Source organism: Mauremys mutica, chromosome 4 (assembly GCF_020497125.1).
Source record: "Mauremys mutica isolate MM-2020 ecotype Southern chromosome 4, ASM2049712v1, whole genome shotgun sequence".
Lineage (NCBI taxonomy): Eukaryota > Metazoa > Chordata > Testudines > Geoemydidae > Mauremys > Mauremys mutica.
This window is the reverse complement of record NC_059075.1, coordinates 118756701-118784489: the sequence shown is the minus strand read 5'-3', so window position 1 is coordinate 118784489 and position 27789 is coordinate 118756701. Positions and strand designations below refer to the sequence as shown.

General features: G+C 47.6%; 1 long non-coding RNA gene across 1 annotated transcript; it reads right to left on the bottom strand.

Moving 5' to 3' along the window:
* Positions 1-253: 253 nt before the first annotated feature.
* LOC123368738 lies at positions 254-27789 on the bottom strand. The gene is made up of 4 exons (XR_006578873.1): positions 27660-27789; positions 18625-18723; positions 545-697; positions 254-393 (listed from the first exon to the last, which is right to left on the bottom strand). It is a non-coding gene; the product is annotated as an uncharacterized LOC123368738 (long non-coding RNA).

Here is a 27789-nt window from a genome sequence, read left to right as displayed (position 1 = left end):
CATGATGCATTACCAGGCCCTCCCACTGCACTGGGTTCCAGTCCAGGGACCCTAGGACAGACCATCAAGGTTCACAGCACAACTCCTTGCTGCCACCTTCCTGGACTTCTTCCTACAGCCCTCTAAGTTCACCCTTCTTTCAGGGCCAGGACTCAAATATCTCTTCCCTGAACTCCCCCAATAAACCTCAAACCAAAAGTATAAACTTAAACCAATGTCTGCCCTCCTCAGGCTTGACCTTTCATACCTCTGTTCCTCTTGCTCTGTTCCTCCACTGAGCATGTTGCAAGGCTCTCGTCTAGGAAGCCCAGCCCCTGCCCTTTTATCACCACCAGACCCTGTTCAATCCCAAGTGGCTGCTCCATGTCTCTTCTGGCCTCCTGTTAGTTTTTGCTACAAAGGAGAGGATCCCAGGGTCAATTCTGTCTGTGTCAAAAGCTTGATCCTGCACTACTTAAGTCAATGGGACTTTTGCCACTCACTTCAATCAGAGCAGGATCAAGCCTGTAGACAGCAGCATGATGTAGTGATTCAGAGCTCTCACCATGGAACCTCAGGAAGTCTTCCTGCAGTCTCGTTTTGGAATGCAGCTTCACTATGTTTGCACTTCTTTTGGGTGGGGGGAGGTGGTCCCTGCATGTAAACTTCCTGAAGGCAGCCCAATCTGAGGCACTTGCTTGAATAGTTTCTAGGCTGGCTGTGGACAAAGAGGGATGTCACAGAAGCACCCTTTTGCTCAAATCTCTGCTTTCATCACCAAGCAAACTGGAGATTGTGTGCTGCTCCCACAGGGCACAATCCTGGGAGGTGCTCTCCTCCCTTAAAATTAATGGGAAGTGAAGATTCTCAACCAGGATCAGGACCATAAGGACAATGATGAATGTGTCAGGTAGGAAGGAGGTTATTGAAGAGAAAGCTCCTGTTTGCACACATCATGTACTATACATTTTCTCTTTGCACAAAACCACCAGAGACATGATTGGTTGGTAGATTCATCATGAGTATGATTATAATGTTACCAATATTGACAGCAAGGAATGCCTCAGACAATTTCTGCATGCTAAATTCACTGTTATTCCCCATCTTGTTCCTCTCTGCAGGGTGAGAAATCTACTGGTATTGAGTGAAACTGCACTGCTAACTTATATTGTTGCAAATATATTTTTAAAATATATAGTGGCAGCTCCACAGGTGCTATAAATTCAGTTTAGTCCTTTGAAGTTAATAGAGAAACTGATTTACATCAGCTGAGAATTTGGCTCATAAAATACTTTATGTATAATTGCAAAATATATCATTTTGATTAGAGAAAAAGGGAGGAATGTTCTTATAAATTTCTCAAAGATTTATAAGAAAAGAAAAATGACCTTGTTCACAACTCCACAAATCACAAAGTATATAAATAATATACATAATGTCAAAACTGTTAATTTATCTTGTTTATCCCTAAGTATCACATTTGACCAAAAAAAATGACAATCATTCAGACAGTTATTGTAACATACAAAATCTAATATCAAAAGAAGATAATGAAAATAATCAACTGTACACAAATAGATAATCACTATGGTAGATTACGTACAAGCAATGGAGAGTGTATTTTTGAAAATTAAACACTTTGGTTAACAAAAATGCATCTGTGCTAATTTGATTGCCCAAGTTCTCAGAAAAAAAAATGAAAGATGTTTCTCCAGACTCTTGGACTTTAATTCATCTCTACGCTAAGAACAAGTATGAGAAATTTCAAACCTGAACTGTTTTCCAAAGCTATAACTACTGGAAATGGGGACTGAGAATGCAAGCCCCACATCAAGCATAGTTATAAGGAAAATAGCAATTGAATAAGTGCATTCTGGCAAAAATAGTCACAAATAAGCAAATGTGACTAGCAAAGAAAATGCAGAAAGACCAACATATCTGGGATTCCATTCCACATCATACATGCCAAATCTGATGTTTTAAGAATCCAGCCTCTTTTTTCCTTGAGAAGTTCTCATGAACCGATTAAAATTTCCTCAGATGTATTTGTTCAGATTTAGTTGATTAATTTCAGGGAGATTTTTCACTTAGGGTTTACTACAAACAATTCACTATAAAGTATCCATTATTCAAGATTAATCATGGTTGGTTATATGTTATTAACCACATATATCATGTCGTATTGTTCCTGAGATAGGAGCATAGCTCTTAGTGTTTGTCCATACTTGGGATTATCCCTAACTCAGACAGCATTGTCCCGTAACCTCAGTACACAAAGAAAGCTGCTCAGCACCAGTAAAGATTACTTCATTTCAAGCACTGGTGTCACCACTGATGTATATCATGACTTTCTTTATATACACTTGCGTTTTGCTCTGCTGCAGCTATGCCAATTGCTGGCCACCAATGGCTTAATTCAGCCGTTCTCAAACTGTGGGTTGGGACCCCAAATGGGGTCACTGGGGCTGGCATTCGACTTACTGGGGCCCAGGGCCAAAGCCCAAGCCTCACCATCTGGGGCCGAAGCCCATGGGCTTCAGCCTTGGGCGACAGACCTCAGGCTTACAGCAGAGCTCAGGTTACAGGATCCCCACCCTGGGGCTGAAGCCCAAGTTGGCCCCCCCACCTCAGGTGATGGGCTTGAGCTTTGGCCCCCCCTGGCCGGGGCAGCAGGGCTCTAGTGGGCTCCGGCTTCGGTCCCCCCTGCTGGGGGTCATGTCTTAAGTTTTGTTGTCAGAAGGGAGTCACGGTGCAATGAAGTTTGAGAACCTCTGGCTTAATCTGAAGTACAAACAAGGCCTTAAATATTCAGGATGCCATGGGGGCTCTGAGTCTATCAGGGAGACAGATCATTTTGGCGGCAGGGAGCAGATAAACTTGATTGGGGGATGTTGACCCTTTTCTTCCAGGCCACACAAGCCCTGTCAGAGGCATCATTCCCAGAACAGTGTAGGTCACTGTGAGATTTATCGGCTGGATGCAGAGTTAACATTTAATCTTCTCTAATCACTTACACTTAGAGTAATTGCATGTGAGTGGAGTCCTAGTTTCAAAGGATGCAACTGTGATGGGTTGGACCCTCTGGGAAGCCACCGGATGTGCTGAAATACCACTAAGTCTACCTGTTCTGCCAGCCTGGGCCCCCTTTAACCTGTCTTGCTGAGCCAGGCTCTTAAAACCTCCTCTAACTAACTAACTCACTCTCTCTCACACACACACACACATACACGGTGGGGCCACAGCCAGCTGCAGCTCAGCTCAGCTCAGCTCCGCTCTCAGGGGGAGGGATAGCTCAGTGGTTTGAGCATTGGCCTGCTAAACCCAGGATTGTGAGCTCAAGCCTTGAGAGAGCCATTTAGGTAACTGGGGAAAAATTCTGTCTGGCAATTAGTCCTGCTTTGAGCAGGGGGTTGGACTAGATGACCTCCTGAGGTCCCTTCCAAGCCTGATATTCTATGATAACCTTTCCAACCATACCTTACATGAGCCACCTTGCATAAAGTACATCTCAGTTATGTCATATCATAACCATATTTTCATAAGGAATATGGAATGTGACAGCAACCAGATCACAGGACTCCATGATTCCTGTCCCCCTATCATGACTGTGCCACATAAAGCAGTGATCAGCCCATATGAAGAATACCAAGTTCATTATCATTTATTAGCCTGTGATTTTCTGTCTTTATCACAGCCATAGGCACAAAGCAATTACACCTATGTTCATGGTTCTAGTTGCAAAGGGTGCCATCTAGCCTTTGAGCCTAACCGAAAGCCCAGTGAAATTAGTAGAAATCTTTTCATTGATTTCAATGGGTATTGGAACAGGCCCTTTGTCTGGACACAGATCATTTAGTTGCCTTTCCATCAGGACTCAGGCTAGAGACTTCAGGAATCCTGTCACCCTGCTGTATCAAACAGTGTCCCCACACCAAATAAATATATTTATCTGCAATGGAAGAACTCATCCATGACTTCACTATCTGCAAATAATCAAGGATGCAAGCTTATAATCAGCAAGTATTTGCTCATCCATTTATAATCACAAATGAACATGAACTGAAGTCAATTTATTTTTAAACTTGAGAAAATTCTTGGGTTGGTTTGTTTTTTTTTAACTGAATTCACCTAATTCTTCCCAGTCCAGTTCTGTTATAGACACATTAAGGAGGGTTTTTTTTTATTCAGATTCAGAGAAGAGCTACAAGAATGATTGAAAGTCTGGAAAATATGACTTACAATGAGAGAATCACTCTTTTTAGGTTATCACAGAGAAGGTTAAGCGGAGACTTGCCCATGGTCTATACTTATGCACACAGCGAGAAAATATATGAGAGCAGAGGTCTCTTTATTCTAGCAGGCAAAGACATAATGAGATGCAGTGTCTGCAAGCTGACGCTAGAAAAATTCCAACAAGAAATAAAACGCATGTTTTGAAAAGTGAGAGCAATCAACCATTGCCAAGGGATGTCTTTAAATCAAGAATAGATGTCTTTAAAGGATATGACAACATAATTCAACCACAAATTACTGGGCTTGCTGCATGAATTACTGGGTGAGTATCTATGGCCTCAGTTATGCAAGAGGCCAGGCTGGATGATCATAACATTCCTTTTTGGCCATAAAATCTATGAACCTGTGAATATACCTGTGTCACCCAGTCCACCAAACCAAACCAGAAATGGTAACTGGGGCATGATAGCATCACTCGAGATGCATGTTCAGACATAACCAAAGATACACATGAATTTTCAATTGGTCATAAATGGGTACTGAAATTGATTGAGGCAGACACCTAGGCAAAGACATTCCAAAAATGGAACGCTAAAGTTAACCTCTAAAATACATGATATGATTTTCAAAAGTGCTGAGCACCCAGACACTCCCATTAATCTCAATGCCTGGGCTTCTCTCTCTTGATCTCTGCTGAACCAATTCACTTGACATCTGACGACAGACTCCCTGAATTTGGAAGGTGAACGTGCAAATTCTGTAGGCACCAATGAACTTTCAATCCAGCAGAGAGCATCCACATGAGAATAAAACCTGAGAATTTAGCCTATGCCTCTTCCCTGATTCATTCTTTGATGCAGTCTCTCATCAAGGTTTGCAACACTGGGCCCACATCCTTGGGGAGCTCAGAAAAAGTTCATGTGTCTGATGAAACTACAAAACAGCCAGAGGTACACTAGATGACATTTGTGTATCAGTAGGAGTATTCTCCTCAATGACCACCTCCTTCCCCCTCCTGCTTGACTCATTCAGAAATTTCATAGTCAGAGCTGTGCAAAAGTCAGCATTCAAGTCTTAACCCTTTGCAGAGTAGTGACCACCAGGTCCATGTACATATTCCCAGATGAAGGTTCACGTGTTCCCACGTCTTTGGAGGTTTATCAGAACAGGTTGGACAAACACCTGGCAGGAATGGTCCATTCTTGGTCCTGCCTCAGATGACTTCTCAAGGTCCCTCCCAGCCCTACTTCTCAATGATTCTATGGATCTGAATGTTTGCTATGAGGTTAGACCAGCACCCCCAAACAAAGCTAGTCTGACACAAGAAGATGCTTTGTAGACATCTTTGCGCTCCAATCCCTTGCTCTCATTCATGTCAATCAGTCCTGCTGAAGCTTATAGGCAACCCTGAGTTTTCCAACACAAATAAATATCTAATTCAGTGTGAATGGGAAAAAACACTCTCCTGTATATATTATGATGGGACTGTGATGCAGCAATTCAATGTTATGTTGCAGTAGAGCCACAGAATGGTCTTGATACATTGTTTAGTTTGTGGTGCAGTGTCCCAACCTCATGATTTTCTTTCTCCCTATCACCCCCCATATGGCCTAAAGAGAGTAGAACTATGGTCTTGTAGGTAAGGCACTGATCTGGGGGCTTAGGAGATGTGGAGTCAATTTTTGGCTGTGCTACAGCCTCCCCCAGTGACCTTGGGCAAGTCACTTAATCTCTGTGTGCCTTTATTCCCAATCTTCTGCTTCTATGCTGTATCCTTTCCTCCCACTTTACCTTGTTTATTTAGACTGTAAGCTCTTTGTGAGAGAGTCTGACTCAGTCTATGTGTAGGGTGCCTAGCACATTGAGGCCCCAGTTTCAGTTGGCACCCCAACACTAAGGAAATAGAAATAAAGAATAACAAACCCAGACTCTTTCCTGTTGTTCTTTGCTTGCCAGGGAGGAAGACATGGTGTCAGAACAATATTTTGAAATCTGGGGTTTGGCTAACATATCTGTTTGCACGGGGGAGTATTCACAAAGCAAAAGCAGGGAATGTTGCACAGTTCTCCTGGTGACATCTGTGAGTGAATCACACAGGGAGAAGGAGGATGTTTATTAAGGAGAAAGCTCCTCAGGGTGGTTTTGTCCACAGGTGTCTTGGTAACCAGCTATCATAGGAAGTGAATAGACAAAAACGTCAGGACAATTTTGTGGGGTTTGAGACAAATATTTTGTAAATGTCACCTGACTGTGGCAAGGACTAAATTCCTTTGTCCGAACTGGGTATGCAAAATATGTTGCTGTGACTATGTGAGGCCAATTCCATTCTCAATCAGTTACATGTAGGTGGGCAAAATCTACTGCACATCCAACAGAGAGTAAAGATAAGTGAGGGGATGAGGGGTTGGGGTGGTGCCAGCTATTTAAGTGTGGTTGTGGATTTTGAACAGTTAAGGCCAGATTCTTCTCTCAGTTTACACCAGTGTCCATCTGGAGTAACTCCATTGACACCAGTAAAATGACTCCAGATTTGTGCTGGTGTAAATGAAAGTAAAATCTGGCCTTATAGGTGTAACTTTCACTCCAAAATGTCATCAGTGGACTTAGGGTCCAAATTCCTTAAAAACACTTTAGTGCACAAACCTGTGTGTGTAAAATGAGCCTGTGCAAACAGGAAGCCTGGTGCTAAGTGTTTGCACACTGATGCCCCCTAGTGCACACTTAACTGGCCCGTGTAGAAAATCAGGCCTGGAGTGTTAACAGTATTGCCAACACCAAAAGTTCAGAAATCATGTGTAAGACTCCAAGAAAATCACAAGACCGGTCCAAAAACCATGAGATTTTGTTTTAAATTATATTGTGTTTCATTGTCTATCTTCTGAGTTCTGAGCTCCCCTACCCCCCTCATGTGTGTGTCTCTCTGTGTGTGTAACAAATCAGTGTTGGCAGCTCCCCCAAATGTATAGAGTGAGGTGACTTTGGCCCCCACTGCAAGAGCTCTCACTGACTGCATGAGAGTGCAGAGCTTCCAGCTTCTGCCTTCTCCCCAATCCCCAACCTCCTAATTCATGTATTCTGTGTCCCTCCCAGCCCCACATCTGACCCTTCCCCAGCCTAGCAATTAATTATACACCCCCGAGTCCCCACATCAATTCTCTTCCCCCAGTCATCACATCTGAACAGGGGCTGCTAACAGGGAGTTTCGCAAGGGAGTTTAGAAGGGGAGTGGGAAGGGAGTGGGAGCCCCTCGCCAGCCCTAACCCCTTCCCCGTGGCCCCCCCCTAAAACCTATAAACCGAACCACATTCCAAAACTACTTTCCGTAAACCACCCTTTCACTAACTAGGAGACAATGCAGGCAGAAGCCCAGCAGCAGAGTGGGGGCTATCCAGTTTATTGCGCTGACTGTCACATGTATGATTACCTGCCCTGTGGGCGGGTGGCGTATGTGTGCAGTCGGTGCAAGGAGCTCCTGGCCCTCAGAGACCATGTACGGACTTTGGAGGCCAGGGTGGTGGAACTGGAGGAGCTGAGAGGCAGAGAGGTATGTTGATGAGGCTTTCCGGGACACTGTAGAATTGTCCCACCTCCGCTTAGACAGCTCCTGTGCTGTTGACAGGGGCGGCTCTACGTTTTTGGCCGCCCCAAGCAGTCATGCGTGGGAGGCGCCCCGGAGCCGCGGGAGCAGCGGACCTCCCGCAGGCATGACTGCAGAGGGACCGCTGGTCCCGCGTGGCTCGGCTGGACCTCCCGCGGCTGCGGACGGTTCACGGGTCCGGCGGCTCCGCTTGAGCTGCCGCAGTCATGCCTGCGGGAGGTCCAGCCAAGCCGCGGGACGAGCGCCCCCTCCGCAGTCATGCCTGCGGCAGGTCCAGTCGTCCCGGGGCTCCGGTGGACCTCCCGCAGGCATTACTGCGGCAGGTCCGCCGGCCCAGCCTGCCGCCCCCCCCCGGCCGCAGGGGATGCCCCCTAGATTTTGCCGCCCTAGGCACCAGCTTGTTTTGCTGGTGCCTAGAGCCGCCCCTGGCTGTTGAGGAGGAAGAAGGGCCCAGGGAAGTAGAGCAGTCAATGGGAGCAGAGGGAAACCTTCCCGTAGTTGGGACCCTCCTTCCAGATGGAGCTGGGGTTGCCTCTCGCACTGAGGTTGCCTCTCCGGGGGAGGGAACTCCAGTTTCTAGGAAAAGGCAGGTGTTAGTAATGGGAGATTCGATTATTAGAAATGTAGATAGCTGGGTCTGTGATGACCGGGAGAACCGTATGGTGACTTGCCTGCCTGGTGCGAAGGTTGCGGATCTCTCGAGGCATCTAGACAGACTTATGTGTAGTGCTGGGGAGGAGCCGGTGGTCGTGGTACATGTAGGTACCAATGACATAGGGAAGGGTAGGAGAGATGTCCTGGAAGCCAAATTTAGGCTGCTAGGGAAGAGACTGAAATCCAGGACCTCGATGGTGGCATTTTCAGAAATGCTCCCAGTTCCACGCGCAGGGCCGAGTAGGCAGGCAGAGCTTCAGAGTCTCAATGCGTGGATGAGACGATGGTGTAGAAAGGAGGGGTTCACGTTCATTAGGAACTGGGGAAACTTCTGGGATGGGAGGAGCCTATACAGGAGAGATGGGCTCCACCTAAACCAAAGTGGAACCAGACTGCTGGCACTAAACATTAAAAAGGTTGTAGAGCAGTTTTTAAACTAGGAGATGGGGGAAAGCCGACTGCTGCAGAGGAGCGTGTGGATCGGACACAGACTTCTCTTAGGGGAGAGTCTGATGATAGAGAATCTCCAGGTTATAGTCAGGAGCAGAGGAATGAGAAGTATAATGTAAGGGCCGGATCAGATGATAAACAGTCACATAAAAAAGAATCTGGCACATCAGAAAAAGGCAGGCTAATAAACAGGGACAAGTTTTTAAAGTGCTTGTACACAAATGCCAGAAGTCTAAATAATAAGATGGGTGAACTAGAGTGCCTTGTGATAAAGGAGGATATAGATATAATAGGCATCACAGAAACCTGGTGGACTGAGAGCAATCAATGGGACACAATCATTCCGGGGTACAAAATATATCGGAAGGACAGAACAGGCCGTGCAGGGGGAGGAGTGGCACTATATGTTAAAGAAAGTGTAGATTCAAATGAAGTTAAAATCTTAAGCGAATCCACAGGTTCCATAGAGTCTCTATGGATAGAAATTTCATGCTCTAGTAAAAATATAACAGTAGGGATCTATTATCGACCACCTGACCAGGACAGTAATAGTGATGATGAAATGCTAAGGGAAATTAGAGAGGCTATCAAAATTAAGAACCCAATAATAGTGGGGGATTTCAATTATCCCCATATTGACTGGGAACATTTCACTTCAGGATGAAATGCAGAGATAAAATTTCTCGATACTTTAAATGACTGCTTCATGGAGCAGCTGGTACGGGAACCCACAAGAGGAGAGGCGACTCTAGATTTAATCCTGAGTGGAGCGCAGGAGCTGGTCCAAGAGGTAACTGTAGCAGGACCGCTTGGAAATAGTGACCATAATACAATAGCATTCAACATCCCTGTGGTGGGAAGAACATCTCAACTGCCCAACACTGTGGCCTTTAATTTCAAAAGGGGGAACTATACAAAAATGAGGGGGTTAGTTAGACAAAAGTTAAAAGGTACAGTGACTAAAGTGAAATCCCTGCAAGTTGCGTGGGCCCTTTTTAAAGACACCATAATAGAGGCCCAACTTCAATGTATACCCCAAATTAAGAAAAACAGTAAAAGAATTAAAAAAGAGTATAATAAGAAAAGCCAAAGAGGAGTTTGAAGAACGGCTAGCCAAAAACTCCAAAGGTAATAACAAAATGTTTTTTAAGTACATCAGAAGCAGGAAGCCTGCTAAACAACCAGTGGGGCCCCTTGATGATCAAAATACAAAAGGAGCACTTAAAGATGATAAAGTCATTGCGGAGAAACTAAATGGATTCTTTGCTTCAGTCTTCACGGCTGAGGATGTTAGGGAGATTCCCAAACCTGAGCTGGCTTTTGTAGGTGACAAATCTGAGGAACTGTCACAGATTGAACTATCACTAGAGGAGGTTTTGGAATTATTTGATAAACTCAACATTAACAAGTCACCGGGACCAGATGGCATTCACCCAAGAGTTCTGAAAGAACTCAAATGTGAAGTTGCGGAACTATTAACTAAGGTTTGTAACCTGTCCTTTAAATCGGCTTCGGTACCCAATGACTGGAAGTTAGCTAATGTAACGCCAATATTTAAAAAGGGCTCTAGGGGTGATCCCGGCAATTACAGACCGGTAAGTCTAACGTCGGTACCGGGCAAATTAGTTGAAACAATAGTAAAGAATAAAATTGTCAGACACATAGAAAAACAAACTCTTGAGCAATAGTCAACATGGTTTCTGTAAAGGGAAATCGTGTCTTACTAGTCTATTAGAGTTCTTTGAAGGGGTCAACAAACATGTGGACAAGGGGGATCCGGTGGACATAGTGTACTTAGATTTCCAGAAAGCCTTTGACAAGGTCCCTCACCAAAGGCTCTTACGTAAATTAAGCTGTCATGGGATAAAAGGAAAGGTCCTTTCATGGATTGAGAACTGGTTAAAGGACAGGGAACAAAGGGTAGGAATTAATGGTAAATTCTCAGAATGGAAAGGGGTAACTAGTGGTGTTCCCCAAGGGTCAGTCCTAGGACCAATCCTATTCAATTTATTCATAAATGATCTGGAGAAAGGGGTAAACAGTGAGGTGGCAAAGTTTGCAGATGATACTAAACTGCTCAAGATAGTTAAGACCAAAGCAGATTGTGAAGAACTTCAAAAAGATCTCACAAAACTAAGTGATTGGGCAACAAAATGGCAAATGAAATTTAATGTGGATAAATGTAAAGTAATGCACATTGGAAAAAATAACCCCAACTATACATACAACATGATGGGGGCTAATTTAGCTACAACGAGTCAGGAAAAAGATCTTGGCGTCATCGTGGATAGTTCTCTGAAGATGTCCACGCAGTGTGCAGAGGCGGTCAAAAAAGCAAACAGGATGCTAGGAATCATTAAAAAGGGGATAGAGAATAAGACTGAGAATATATTATTGCCCTTATATAAATCCATGGTACGCCCACATCTCGAATACTGTGTACAGATGTGGTCTCCTCACCTCAAAAAAGATATTCTAGCACTAGAAAAGGTTCAGAAAAGAGCAACTAAATGATTAGGGATTTAGAGAGGGTCCCATATGAAGAAAGATTAAAGAGGCTAGGACTCTTCAGTTTGGAAAAGAGAAGACTAAGGGGGGACATGATAGAGGTATATAAAATCATGAGTGATGTTGAGAAAGTGGATAAGGAAAAGTTATTTACTTATTCCCATAATACAAGAACTAGGGGTCACCAAATGAAATTAATAGGCAGCAGGTTTAAAACAAATAAAAGAAAGTTCTTCTTCACGCAGCGCACAGTCAACTTGTGGAACTCCTTACCTGAGGAGGTTGTGAAGGCTAGGACTATAACAATGTTTAAAAGGGGACTGGATAAATTCATGGTGGCTAAGTCCATAAATGGCTATTAGCCAGGATGGGTAAGAATGGTGTCCCTAGCCTCTGTTCGTCAGAGGATGGAGATGGATGGCAGGAGAGAGATCACTTGATCATTGCCTGTTAGGTTCACTCCCTCTGGGGCACCTGGCATTGGCCACTGTCGGTAGACAGATACTGGGCTAGATGGACCTTTGGTCTGACCCGGTACAGCCTTTCTTATGTTCTTATCTGCCTGTCCCCTTGCCCCCACATCAATTCTGACCTCACATCAGTTCTGCGCTCCCATCACTCAGCCTAACCGCTGCTCCTCCTGCAGCCTCAAGAGTTCTTCAACCTCCTCACCTAGGCCTGGAGTAGGGGGTGCAGCTGCAGCAGGGTCCCCTTCTTGCCCCTCCCAGCCCTGGTGTTGCAGAGATGGAGAGGGAAGGGGGAGGACCAGGGAGCAGAGCAGACTTACCAATTATTCATGGGAAGGGAGTTCCCCTGAGCTGCTGGGTTCTTTCAGCTACCTTCTCCTCCCTCTCCTCCTCCAGGCCATCTCACAGCCAGTGAGAACCCCTCCTCTGCTCCCTCTCCCTCTCCCCTAGCAAAACCTAATCTTGGCTCCTTATGGGTGGGGAGACAGCTCAGCCTGCCTCAGGCAGCAGCCCATCAGAGGGGTCTTACTCCAGGCATGTCTGTAGTTTGTGAGAAAGATGGAGCTCCTCAAGTGGGTTAAGACTGGCTTAAGTGTCAACTAACATCAAGTTACTCCTGAAGCAATTATGACTGTCGGCAGCTCTTTGGCAATTCAGGATTGTCTAGGTACTTCCCAAGTTTTCATAGAATTTACTACCCAGGAGGAGGATTACAAACATCTATAATTAGCATGTGTTGCACTGGGCAAGATCAATCCCCTTTGCTAACCAAGCCAGCTATCAATACATGGGGAATACATGGACCAAAAGACAAGGAAGCTAACAGGCAAATCAAGGGGGTTAAGAATCAAGTACCATATTCTGCCCTCAAGATACATACATGTCACTCCCACTGATTTCAATGGAACTGTGAATATAAGTAAGATCTGACCCTCAGGTTACTAATTGTCCCCTCAGTTAGTGTTCATGGAAGTAAAGGACTGTTTAATCATAGAAAATTAGGGTTGGAAGGGACCTCAGAAGGTCATCTAGTCCAACCTCCTGCTCAAAGCAGGACCAATCCCCAGACAGATTTTGACTGTAGGTCCCTAAATGGCCCTCTCAAGGATTGAACTCATCACCCTGGGTTTAACAGGCCAATGCTCAAACCACTGAGCTATCCCTCCCCCCATACTTAGGCAAAGTACAGGTAAGACTTCTCACATAGCTCTGCCAATGCACCTCAGACCTGTCTAGCTGCACTCCTGACATTCTCCCTTAGCAGGGTTGGTGTAAAAGATTGGAGTTATTTACCACCTGATCCAATGTTCAATGAAATCAACATCAGCTGTCACTGCCACTGAATTGTCAGTGACTGCACTGGGAATTGGATCAACCTTAATTCTTATCACTTTGCCAGATGGCTTTCTGCACTAATAAATCGCTTGGCCTGGTGACCTGGAAGGTCATTAGAGGTACGGAAGAATTTTCTCAGATTTTGCAATGGGATGAGAACAGATTTGGCTAAAGAGTGACTGACATTTCCACTGGAAAGGATTCTCAATGTGACTCCCTAACGTGATTAGATAGTGAGATTAGCATGTTGGGCCAAGGGAACTGAGGACAGATGGAGTCTGCCTCGGAATCACGTTACCATCTGTCTCTCCTGCTAGAAGATGCTTACAGTGATGAAGCATAAGTAGAGATTCAAACAGGAAATATTGGCAGCCATTAGGCACATTCTCAGACGTTTTGCATGAACAACTGAGTGTTCTCTGGAGCCTGTAGATAACTTCATGAGCTCTCCAGAGATCAGGCACATCCTCAATAGCTCTCCAGAGATGACCTCTCTGCCTTCTCTTTCAGCCTTTCCTGTAGCAGTTCCTCCACTCTACTCCACCTGTCTGTTAGAGTCCCTCAGGGAAATGTTCTTGGCCCTCTACACATATCACGGGGTGACCTAACTCAATCATTTACTAGTCTGCTTTGCCAGTGTTACCTGCTTCAATATCCTCTTGATTTCCTTTTCCCACTCATCTCTGTGTCTTTTTCCATGCTGTAACCATGGGTCTACTTGCAGAACAAGCTACTACTCAGCATGAGTAGGAATGGCAGAATCCAACACTCATTATAGTCAGTGGGCATTTTTCTGTATACTTCATCATGCATTAGATCAGGCCCTTAGTCATGAGAAGGCAAGTGGATGTATCCAGTGCTGCACCACTCAGCTGCTACCTTCACTTCTCTAAGGCCTGGTCTACACTAAAAAGGGGGTTCGAATTAGGGTACGCAAATTCAGCTACGTGAATAGCGTAGCTGAATTCGAAGTACCCTAGTTCGAACTACTCACCCGTCCAGACGCAGCGGGGTCGAACTCCACGGCTCCCCCGTCGACTCCGCCACCGCCGTTTGCCGTGGTGGAGTACTGGAGTCGACCGCAGCGCTTCCGGAGTTCGAACTATCGCGTCTAGATCAGACGCGATAGTTCGAACTCCGAGAAGTCGAACTCACCGCGTCAACCCGGCCGGTAAGTGTAAACCTACCCTAAGTGATCTAGGGCTACTCTCTTTTGATTGTACTCTTTCCACTGCTGGATATCTGTGACTGAGCGCTAACCTTCCCAAGATTTCCCTTGTGCACTCCCTCAGCCCCACACTAGCTGCAATTGAGGCCAAATTGCTGAGGCCCTAGTTCCAGTGCCAAATTAGCCTTAAATCGTGGACAATCTCCATGACTGTGTCTATACTGGAATTTGTATACTCATGACTATCAGTAGGGGAAGCACTAATATAGACCCAATTCGTGGCATCTAGAGTATGTCCTCTAAGCCTGATCAGAGCAGGTCTACATGGCACAGTGCTTAAAATGTCAGAAGCCAGTGGCACATTTTCTACACAAGGGCTTCCACCTTTGCTGTCATGACTGGAGGGGAATCAGAGGTAGCAACAGTGGCCCAGGATTTTAGGAAACATTTCCTAGTGCAGATGAGGCCTCTGTCCTGTGGTCCGAGCGCTGGACTGTTTGTGACTAACAGTTAATGCCCTCTAACTACTGGCTTGTAAAATTTTCAGAGCAAGATAAAAGTCCTCCTATGTGTTTATATAATGCTCATCAAAATGGGGTCCCAATCTTGACTGCAACACAAACAGTAACCCAATGCTGGATCTGTAACTATGAGATGATCTTTCTTGCCCTCCCTTTCTGATCCCAGATTCCCCTTTCCCCCAAACAAACCCGTAACAATGTGGCACCACTGGTTGCTGAGATTGGAAGGTTATCTTGATGTCCATGAAACAAACTGTTGCCCTGACTTACCAAGGACATTATGTGACTTCAGTGGGGTGACTGTCCATTTACATATGTTACAGCTCACTTTAACCCCCAGATAATTCAGACAACTAAGATGTGATACAGGACAAAGTTCGACTGCCTTGCCAGCTGGGGTGAAGTCTCTGTTTTAAGTGTTATCAGTCTGGTTGATAGCTCAGTAGCCCTCATTTAAACAAGCAAACACAAACATTTGTCCAACAGATGATAGTTGTGCGAGTGATGGTGCCACTGAGATTGCTCCTATGCAGGAAATCCTATGCACCATGCGGGAGCAGAACTGACAGTAACTCCCTGCAGCCCCCAGCACTGGGGGTGTGCCAAGATGGGGAGAGGAAGCATAGGCTGTAGCCAGTTACCCCAGGGGCCGAGGGAGGCATAACTATCTAACACAGACTAGCCTACTTGTCTTCTCTAGTCTAAATTGGACCAACACAGAACCAGCCCCCAGATGAGGGAACCCTTTCCCACTCCCTTGTGCTCCCTCCTACCCTGCCCACAAAAACCCCAGTTACCACTGCAGACAATCTAGCCCAGGACTTCTAACCTGACAGTGACCTGTTAAGAAACAGAGCCAGGTGCTGGTGGGTAGGGTCTGGTCCTGTTGGTATCCAGGAAGTGCTAAAGGCCCTCCCCTCAGCCTAAGGGGAGGATCCACAGGTCTGTGATACCAAATCAATGCGGGGGACAACTAATGAAAAAAAACAGGATCGGGAGTGAGGTCATAGGGCTAAACGAAGGGAACCTGATGGGGATACTGAGCAGAGAACCCCGGACAGCGCCCACTGCTCCTCAAAGGCATCAAGGGAGCCAGCGGACGCTACCCAGAGGAACTCTGCCCGGATGCGTGAACGGACGGAGGAGCGGAAATAGGCCCCACAGTCGCAGGAAATCCTGTCAACCAACCTCCTCTCCCTGGTTTTGTAGATGGCTAGTTTGGCCAGGGCCAAGAGGAGGTTGATAAGGAGATCCTGCGACTTTGTGGGGCCACGGATGGGGAGTGCATAGATGAACAGGTGAGGGGAAAAGTGCAACCAAAAACATAATAAGAGATCTAAGAGGAGCCGGAATAGGGGCTGCAACCTGGCGCACTCTAGATAAATGTGCGCCAGGGTTTCCTTCATGCCGCAAAAGGGGCAGGTGCTTGGGACAGGAGTAAACCACGCCAAATACACGCCTGTGCTCATGGCCCCATGAAGGAGCTGCCAACTGATATCCCTGGCGGGTCTTGGGACCAGGGCAGAATATAAGCTGGCCCACTGGGGCGTCTCACCCTCGAGAGGTGGCAGGAGGTCCCGCCACTTTGTGTCGGGGCGGGACACGAGGGTGAGGAAGTGAAGAGTGTGAAGCACGAGCGTGTACAGATGTTTCCTAGGCGCGGTCTGAAACAGAACCGGCTGCAGATCGGGCAGCCGGCTTGCAGTGAAAAGGTGGAGGGGGCCGGTTGGGTCCACGGGGCAGGGGCCTGATGAAAAGGTCCACAGGGCCTGGGGTGGAGGGTGGTCAGGGCGTGCCCTCTCGCAGGACCTGGTCAAGGTAGGCCTGAGCAGCGGGTGGTAAAGTGGCTTTCACCTCCTGAAGTATGCGCTGGGGAGTGCGAGGTCTGGAGAGCCCCATGTGCTGAGCAAGCATCAGGGGATCCAGCCAGTCTCCCCAGTCGTAGTCCAGGAGGTCTCCGACTCTGGTTACTTCTGCCAAGACCAGCCTCTGGCACACCGCGGTTCTGGTGCCAGGCTATCTGCTTTGCCTGATGTTATAATGATACATTGCTACATGTTCTGCAGGGATTGCTGCTGTTTCTGCATTTCAGCCAGATTGAGGGACATCTCCTCACATTCCAAGGGTTTCCTTCATGCCGCAAAAGGGGCAGGTGCTTGGGACAGGAGTAAACCGCGCCAAATACACGCCTGTGCTCACGACCCCGTGAAGGAGCTGCCAACTGATATCCCAGGCGGGCCATAGGACCAGGGAGGAGGGAGCGATAGCTCAGTGGTTTGAGCATTAGCCTGCTAAACCTAGGGTTGTGAGTTCAATCCTTGAGGGGGCCACTTAGGAATTGGGGACAAAAATCAGTACTTGGTCCTGCTAATGAAGGCAGGGGGCTGGACTCAATGACCTGTTAAGGTCCCTTCCAGTTCTAGGAGACTGGTATATCTACATTTATACATCACAGTTATGTTGGAAACTTTGTGAAGTACCCGCCTCTTAAACACTCCACATTACCTGCGCTCTTGCTCTGCCCCTCTCACCCTCTCTTTGTCTGGATCTGAAATTAAAACTTGCATCTATTGATTCCCAGGAATCTCTCATCTGTGTCTTTAAGTCTGCCTGCTTTAGAGTCTGTCCAAATCTTTGGTGATGGGGGGAGGGGAAATGGACAGGAAGGAGAGTGCTGGGGGAATTCCTGTCACTGGCCAGCTAGCATCTTTAGTCTTGTAATCTCACTTTCTCTCTTCCTGTCACTCAAAGCTGATGTTAAATTTCACACACTCATGCACATGTGGGTCCACCACAGAAACTAATAGAAGTACACCGCTACCTCGATATAATGCCACCCGTTATAACACGAATTTGGATATAACGCGGTAAAGCAGTGCTCCGGGGGGGGGCGGGGCTGCACACTCCGGTGGATCAAAGCAAGTTCAATATAACATGGTTTCACCTATAACGCAGTCAGATTTTTTGGCTCCCAAGGACAGCATTATATCGAGGTAGAGGTGTACATGAACCCCTTTCAAGCACCTGAATGTAGTGCAGCCTCAGCAACCTGGCCATTTGAGACTGTGCAATTCCGTTCTTATGCACAACATCCCCTGCTAATCCAACCATCAGTTTCCTCCCGGCTCTGCCAGTGCACGTCAGTCTTAACCTGAAGCCTCCCTACTCCCCAGCTATATAGGTCCACTAGACTGGGGGTCAGGAGACTTGGGTGCTAGTCCCAGCTGTACCACTGCCATATTGTATGACCTTGGGCAAGTCACTGCACCGTGCCTCAGTTTCCCCTTCTGTAGAAATGGGCTAATGATACTTACTTCCTTTGTAAAGCACTTTGAGATCTAGGGATGAAATGAACTAGGTATTAATATAATATAGTTATTGCATTTCTGGGCTTCCCACACAACTCTGTTAATAATTCAGTCCTGACCAACAGCCTTCCTGCTGTTCCTGGTCTGGGCTCCCCACGCTGCTGTGCCAATGCATCTCAGTTCTGAGCTGCATCCCTCACCATTCTAACATCTGAACCGCAACACCACCTATTTATTCCAGTTCTGGAGCTCTTCAGACAGATACCTCCCTATGAGTTGTGTATCAGATTGCTAATATGAACCAAAAGATTTCCAGGCTAGGATAAGCCAACTCCACACAAAGCCCATTTTACTTGTGTCCAAAATCACATTTGAATCCTAATGCTATTTTTAGGAAACTTACCTGGATCTTCCTTTCAAAGCTGGCAACCTTGCAAGTGTGAGCTCAGCGCATTAAGCAGCATGTGCAGGGGAGGAGAGGATTGCTTCAGAGCCTTGGCACCTGCCGAGAAGGAAGATGATGGTCACCTTGGGGCAAAATGCTTTGCCATAATGTTGACAAACAAAGTTAGTTCCCTGTTCTCCAAGTTCCTTTCAATGTGCAATGGAGCAAGTGTTTCAAAACAAGCCAAGAGATTCAATTTGGCACCATTAATTCCACCACATTGAAGATGCAGAATAGATATTATAAGGAGTAATCCAACCAACTACAAATGTGGCCAAGTTATACAGGATTTAGTGGTATTTCTATGGTGCACATTAATTATTAGTACTAGTATTTATGTGTAACACAATAGTGCCACTAAGAAATCAGGGTCCCATTGTGCGTAATAAGATTGTCACAGCCCCAAAGACCTTACAATACAACAGGTGATGGTAAGAAACAAGGGCACGGGGAGGCCCAGATGACAGTGAAATGATCATATTTGATATAACGTACAGTAGTCACAGTCTCGGAGCATCTCACCCCACTGGTATGAGGTTGGGAAGTATTACGGTCTCCATTTTGCAGATAAGGAAACCAAAGCACAGAAAGGTAAGGGACTTGCCCAAGGTCACAAAGGAAAGTGTGTAGTAGGCTGGAAGTAAAATGCAGATTAACTGATTCCTAGTCCCCTCTGCCTCAACTGCAGGACCACTCATTTTTCACTCAAGATCACTCTCACCTTGCAAACAGCATTGCTAGGTGTAGTTATTACTTGCATTACAGACTTCTTCAGAAAACACAGGGGCTGGCAGTTCAGTAGATGGTGCTCACTCTTGGTTCTGACTCAGCATCAAGCCATAGGCATAGACAGGGCCGGCTCCAGACCCCAGTGCGCCAAGCGCGCGCTTGGGGCAGCATGCCGCGGGGGGCGCTCTGCCTGTCGCTGGGATGGCGGCAGGCGGCTCCGGTGGACCTCCCGCAGGCGTGCCTGCGGAGGGTCCGCTGGTGCCGCGGCTCGGGTGGACCTCCCACAGGCATGCCTGCGGATGCTCCACCAGAGCCGCGGGACCAGCAGACCCTCCGCAGGCACGTCTGCAGGAGGTCCATCGGAGCCGCGGGACCGGCGACCGCCAGAGCGCCCCCCGCGGCGTGCCGCCGTGCTTGGGGCGGCAAAATTGCTAGAGCTGCCCCTGGGCATAGAGGCACTTATGTGGTTGTGCATATATATATATTAACACTACTTAAGACAGCAGATGCTATAAGGCTGCCCAAAGTCATGCAGCAGTAAATTAGCAGCTAAGCTGGGATCAGAACTGCTGTTCTCCCTAGTGTCACCTCTCACTCTAAAGCACCAGTCCCACAGTAGGAGAAAATGTGTGCATAGCCACTCCTCACCACTCAGGGAGTATTTTCCCCAGTGTGGGGTGATACAAACTACTATTAGGGGCAAAGAGTCGAAGAAGAAAGAATTGCCCTGGAAAGAAGAGGTTAAAGTCACATGCGGGTGCTTTTCTACTTAAAAGTCTCCTGGGGATGGAGGGGGTAGCCTAAAACCTGATTTATGAAGCAATATCCCCAAACTTAATGCAAAATCTTGATAAGAATGTTCTTTATGGCAGGAAAAGAGGATTGGTGAGTGAGGGAAAGAGGAAAACAAAGGAGTCAATTCTCTTGATTTTGCCTGCTGGCTTTAGAACACTTGAGGGGCTCATTAGACTTTATACAGTCCAGCAAGGAGGGCCCCTCGTTTTCATACGACTCCTCTGCAAATGGGTAGTTGAGTGTGAACAGAAAAGAAATGCTCATAGCCCTGAGCACAGCAAGATATGTCTGCACTGCAGCTGGGAGGTGTGATTCCCAGCACAGGTAGACACTCTAGCTCAGCTTGGGCTAGCCGCCCAAGGCCAAGCTTGCCCAACCCCCTGGGCCTAAGCTCAGGTGGCTAACCCAAGCCACCACCTGAGCAGCAGTGTCCACACTGCTATTTTTAGCATGCTAGGTCAAGCTGAGCTAGTGTGAGTCTACCTACCTGCGCTGGGAATCACCCCCCCCCACACACACACACACACCCCAACAGCAGTGTGGACATACCCACGCAGACGTCATTCAAAAGTCACCCCACATTCTGTGCTGCCCTCAGGTACATGGGTGAAACTCCCATTAATGGCAACCAGGTAAATCAGAGCAGACTTGGGTTCTCTCTATCCACAGGGTACTCTACCCAGGGCTGGCTCCAGGGTTTTTGCCGCCCCAAGCAGCGCAAAAGAAAAAGAAAAGCCGCGATCGCGATCAGCTCTGCCGCCGCCACTTCAGGATTTGGTGGCAATTCAGCAGCTGGTCCTTCACTCCGAGAGGGACTGAGGGACCCCGCTGCCGAATTGCCGCCAAAGACCCGGACGTGCCGCCCCTCAGCATTGGCTGCTCCAAGCAGCTGCTTGCTGGGCTGGTGCCTGGAGCCAGCCCTGACCCTACCATTTAAAGCTATGGCAGTGATAAGAGCTCCAGGGATTGGGAAGAAGATACAAAGAGTTTCACTAGCTAGGATGACAGTTCAAATCCAATACAGAAGCCTCATGACTGAAGTTGGTACCGTCTGATGACTGTTTAGTGGCCTAAGCAGAGCAAGATGGTGGGATTCAGTCCATTTCCTAGTGGGGCCAGTATCCACATCACAACTGGTATTAAGCGGCTCCTTCATGTCAGGACTGAGGTACATTGGCAGAGCACTGGAAGGGCTAAACTTGTCACTGTCTGTGCTATGCCAGTTCTGTGGATGAAGAGAGGATTTCTGCTTCCAGGGCTGTAAGGTGGGCTGGCCTATATTCCACCCTGGTACCACAAACCACCAAGGGTATAAATTGGTGGCTCCTTCATGGAGCCATGAGCCCAGGCGTGTTGCTGGCATGGTTCACTGATACACCTGCCCTTTCTGCACTGAGATTAAGTGTAGAGGGAAACTCTGGCTGGTAAGCCCTCCTGCTGTGTGAATCTACCAGGGTACCATCAAGTGCATCTTTATTATTGTTTTGCCTTATGCTCCAGGTACAACTCAACTTAGCAGCAGATCAAAGGGGCCTCCTTCTTGCACCAGCCTTTTATACTAGTTGTTTTCTTCTCCTAGCTGGCAAGCTAATTATCTCATTAGTTCATCAGACTCCTTACAAGTGCAAATGACTCCCTCTAACTCTTCAAACCCAGACTACCTTACTCCCTCCTACTCTAACTATGCCCAGTTCCTGTGTCTTCTAAGTGACCAGGGCGCTGGCTCCCAAAAGGGACTTTATTTATAGTTGCTAAAAGCACCGTCTCAGAAGAAGATACTGGTGCATGTCTACCTGCAGTCAGGTTACCACCCCTCTTCTGTCTCCTCTACAACATCTTCTTGGGATTCTGGCTGCACTTTTCCTTGCGTCCTTATGTTTATTCACATCCCATCCCCAGTAAGCCCAGGAATCTCATCACCAACCTCCCCCTGGGACTGGCCATAATGGCCACTTACCAGTCAGGAGGAGGAAGCTGGCTGAGGATGTTCTCTGTGACTGTGGGCCCAATTTCCTGGCACATCTGCATTCATGGATCTGGGCACCATGCCTCTGGATGCCACCCACTAACTCCCTTGATTTCAGAGCAAAGGGAGGTGTCCGGGCTTTTTTGCTTGGTGTCCCCTTCCAGATCCCTTAGTTTGAACCTTTGACCCAATGCCTTTCTTCTTTTGTTTTTCATTGCCCCAAGACATTCAGCTGACCCCTGTGTTCTTTTCACTCCTTCCCTCTGCTGAAGGTGAAGTCTGATGTTCTCATGGGTGGAACCCCTTTTGGGGACCCAATGGTTTCTCTCATGCCCCAGGCTGGTTTGGGATCCAGCAGCCCCTCTCTCCAGAGGGATTAGGGTTATTGGGCATCACAGGTGGCCTGTGGATTCAGGTGAATTATTAGTGTGCTCTGCTTCTTCCCCCGCCGGCATCAGGGAACACAGTTGGCACTGATCTCATCCCAATCACTTTAATAAAGCCAGCAGGGCTCTGAGAGTCCATGGGGCATTGGGAAGGAAATGGCTGCCCTGGAGAGGTAGTTTTATGTAAACAAATCCAGATTATTCGCACACATGCAAGCAGGCACACATTAAAAATGCACGGCCCAGAGCCATCCACAAACATACTTGGTCACAAACATGCCCTAAAAATATGCACACAGAATCACTGTTGACAATCCCTTAGAGTTTGAGGAAGATTTCCTTAAAATGCTAGCCAGACAGTTATCACTGGTAGTTCCACAGGCGGTTATTGAGACCGACCCAGGATCCACAGATTTTGTCGCAAGTGGGGAAGACATTTCCCAATGGAAAGGGCAGATCTGATTGGTGAGTCAGGCTGCGGCACATTCTTTCCTCCTTTCCTGTGTCTCCATTGGATCTCAACATACTGGGATCCTTGCCACAAGGTCCTTTTCCATTTTGGTCAGTTGAGGGCTTAGGTTTCCCCATGAGTTTATTTCAATATTGCACTTCTTCATGTTGGCTTTGATGGTGTCTTTGAAGTGCTTTTTTTGCCTGCCCTGCATCCATTGGCCCTGGCTCAGTTGTGAGAACATGACCTACTTTGGGAGTTGATTTTCTGGCATTCAAAGACCATGACCAGCCCAATGGAGTTGGTGGTGGATGATCATAGCTTCAATGCTGGAGGTTTTGGCTTGGGACAGAACACTGATGTTGGTGCATCAGTCATCCCACTTGATTTGGAAGATCTTGCAGAGGCAACGCTGTGGGTATCTTTCAAGAACTTTGAGGTGTCTAAAGTACATGATGCAGGTTTTGGCACCATACACAAGAGCAGGGCTAAGAACAGCCAGGTACATGAGAAACTTGGCTTGAGTTGATATGTCACAACCTTCAAAGCAACAGAATTATAGGGAGCTGGGCAAGAACAGACCACTTGCGTCCTCCCACGTGCAATTCTGCAGGATTTCTCAGTCCCTCATTCCTACAAATGGTTTCCCTAGCCTGGGCCTGAATTTCTACAATGGTGGTGCTTTGGCCAGATGTATATGCATAAAAAGGCATGGCCATGAGCCCTTGGACATATACACATGCACATACTCGAGAGGCTTTGAGTAACATCTCCAAGCGGTGTGCATGGGTATCTGTGCATAGCTAAGCCCATGCCCACACAGGCATGTGAATATGCATGCACATGCACGTGCATCTGGTCATTACAGAAGAAGTTAGGAGAGACATTTGTTGGAATGAGGTAATGAGAGATCCTGCCAAACTGCAGACTGGAGGAGCCACGTTTTAGTGCGTGTGCATCTGCATGCATAATGATGGATTCATTCATCCAGACACGTGTACATCTAGGGAATCCTCCAAGTGCACATCTGCAGCCAGCACTCAGGGGCAGGCAGCAGCCACTAGCCAGCTAAGAGCCAGAGGGGCCAGATCCAGCAATAAAATCAGGGAGGCAGGAATCGGAATCAGCTTTGAATTGGGACCTTTTGCATTCCCATGGCTCATTGCTGCTCTCCAGCCCCAACAGCGGTTCCTAAATCTCTCTAGTAGCAGCCTTCAGCCACATGTGTCCATAGATTCAAGTTTTGTGGATCATGCCCCCTCCCAGTCTTGTGCTACATCTGGGGATCTTGCCTTAATCCATCCCTGTATGCAACTGGGCACCCACACCAACACCCTCTCCCCTTCTGCACCAGCAGGCAACTAAACACTGTACATGTGCACACCTTCCCCTGCTCCACCTCCCCGCCAGAGACTTTTTATCACAAAACATGCAAACAAACAACCTATTTTGGACAAATGGCTGGGAAGCTTTTATCCACAAAGGGCAGGTGCTTAGCCTGGTGAAACGTGGCCAAGGTTTCAAAGGGGCAGACGCAGTGCAAGCCAGGTGGATTGGGAGGAATGATGAGTACATTCACCCACTGTCGCTCTCCGCTACAGAAGGCTGCTTTGCCACCTGCTGGACTGCAGAGGGAAAGGACAGTGGTGGGAAAAGGGCACAAAGAAAAGGCAAATACTTCCCTGGTGTAACTCCACGGCAGGCAATGGAGTTACTACAACAGTGATTAATCTGGCCTGTTAAAGACTAACCCAGCCCACAGGGCCCCTCTAACTCATGCTGAGAGATGGAAGAAAGGTTCTGTGTGTATTATCATAGGAGCACAGTCATGGACCAGGAGCCCACTGCACTGGGCACTATACAAACCCTGAACAAAACCACACATTCCCCATCCCAAAGAGCTCCCACACACACTAAGACAAGAGCGAACAGAAGGGTACAGACAGGTGAAGGAGTACAAGTGAACAATGAGACAACGTTGGTCAGCATGACAGACGGTGCTCTCTGCATACCAACAGCGTAGGTCTTGTCAGGGTTTTGTAGGCATCCCAGCAAAGGCGAGTTTTAAGGAAGACTTGAAGGAGGATGACGGGGCAGCTTTGTGGATGTTGATGGGGAGCGTCTCCCAGGCGTGAGGGACAGCATTAGGGGAAGCACAAAAGGGCTTGCTTGAAAATGCAACAAGTGGGCGATGGAGGCTGGCATCCTGGACTGATTTTTTTTTCCTTGCCGCTTGGGGTGGCAAGAAAGCTGGAGCCAGCCCTGATGAAGAGGTGTCAGTTCCAGGAGACACAAAGCTGCTTCTGTAGTGAGCCAGCCACTCCCAGTCCCTATTCAAGCCCAAATTAATGGTGTTAAATTTGCAAATGAATTTTAGTTCTGCTGCGTGCCCTAATAAACCTGTTAGTCTTTAAGGTGCCACCGGACTCCTTGTTGCTTTTGCACTCACTGCTAATGCGCAATACCCTGGAACTCCAAACACTGCAGAGCAGCAGCAGAATAGCAGCACTCCGCAGCCACTCCTAGGGCTCTGTGGAGTCCTTCCACAGGCCTCTGCCTGCCATGTCCAACTCTTTCTGCCCCCCACCCCCAGGCCAGCAGGCAAACCCCACCCTCTCCTTCTCCCCTGGCTTCTTCAGGTCCCTGCCCTTCTCTACTGCACTGTCACAGCAGTTTCCAGATGGGCCCAGCCCCTCCTTCCCAAGGGATCTATTCTCTGCTCCAGTTTTCTCTCCAGGCCTCGCTTTTTCTAATGACTCAATTCATTCCCTCCACCTGGGGAGGCAAACAGGTTGTGTCACAGGGGACTGGGCCCATCTCCCCAAAGGCCCTGTGACACGAACACTGGGGTCCCATTGTGTTAGGCACTGTATGTACACATAAGAAGAGATAGTCCCTGCCCCAAAGTGCATACACCCTAAGGGGACAAAGAGGAATGGAGGTACAGAGAGGGGAAGCGACAGGCCCAAAGTCGCACAGCAGATCAGTGGCCAAGACTAGAACGGGGGTCTCAAGCCCATTCCAGTGCACTATCCATAGGCACGTGCCACATCTGGAGACAGGCTTACTTCTCTTCTGCACGTATGCACCTGTTTCTTTACACTGGTGACTACGGTTCATTCACATTCCAAGGTTACTTATGCCCACCCTGGCAGGAAGAACCCTCTCTGGGGCACAGCAAACATGGGCTATGTCTGCTGGCTCCCTGCAGACTCTGAAAATGTGCCTAAAACTGGAATGAAACCCAGAGACGGTAGTTGCAGCAGGTAGCTGTTGTATGTGAAAGTGGGTGGGGAGAGAGACATCTCCAGGTGGGAATGGGCAGAGGCATCTCACAAAGAGCCAACTGTGACAGCAAGGAAGACTTACTGGCCATGTAACCACATGCTTCCCAGGCCCCATCCCCTTAGTACCTCTCCTCTGTATTTACCCCACACAGACAGGTGTTGTTCTGTATAGCGATGGGGGAAGGGGTTCATTCATACTAGAGTTTATATGGGTGCATGTGACTGTGTAGCTATATGAAGTTATGGGTGGATGTGCAAGAATGAGAGAGCACTGTCTACAAGTAGGAGCATGTATGATGGGGTGAGTGGTTGTGTTTCTATGTAAAAGCACCTCAGTGGGTGTGTTTGTGTATATTGTTAGTGCATATTGTGCTGTGCATACAGGTATAGAGAGGAGCAGCGTGTATGTCTGGCTATTAGGGAGGTGCATAGGCTCGTTCACGTCTGGGCAGGTCACTGAGTTCTATTAGAGCTGGGCAAATAGCATAAAAAAGCCGCATTTGAACGTTTAAATGACTTTGCTTCAAATATCTTTGTCCCTTTGTGTTTGCTTCCTGTGCCTTTGCCAGCATCAAGTTCACCCGCAGGAATAGGCCTGGGCCTAGCGAGCTTGAACTGAACGCTGGCGAATGCTCATGGAAGCAAAGCTTACAGTCACACTGATTCAGTCCGGGAATGGAAATATACCATGTGACACCCCCCCTCCCCCCCGGTCCAATCAAATGGGCATAACTTGAAGCTCAAATATTGCATATGTACAATGAATGGCTCACAGGGAGACCTACTGGTGACTGTCTGAAATCATCTAGGGAGTGATGTCACATAACAAATACATCCAAGACAATCTGAAGTGGCTCACAGACAAGACACACAGGAGAAGAGGCAAAACGTGTCACACCCGTGCCTGGCTGAGAAGGCATCACCCAGCTCTAGTGAATGCCTAGCACAACGGAGCCCCATTCTTGGGTGGCTGTGAGGCATTACTGTAATCAACATGATTAAATGCCAGTGCTATTCCGAACAGCATTGTTAGGTTGCTTCTCCTCCTGTGGTCTTATCCAGCTGAAGAGAGCCAAGCCGAGCCGAGCCAAGCCAAGCCAGGGGACTACTGACCGCTGTGTTGAGTTATGTAGCACAGTGCCTGCTTACTGACTCCTGCGTGCCCCCTAGTGGCTATGGTTGCCTTTTTGGCCCTCCCACCTCTATTTTTCCTTCATCCAGGCCTCTTTAAGGACACAGTCACCAGTGACCTGCTAAGCTCAAATCCTTCCATTCACACTTCCCCTGTTCTCCTCAGGCTGGCAACAGAGCTTATCAAATAGAATTCAAAAGCTTTTCAGTTCATCTTCCCTTCTCTAACTCCCCCTCACAGGCCTTACCTAGTTAGGGCTCTGCAGGGGCCACATTTGATCCTAGCAGCTGCCGTTTCCACCAGCTTCAGTTTCACACACTCTCCTGAGCTCCCCAATTCAGTGCCAGCCTTCTCACCACTAATGATCTCTACTTACA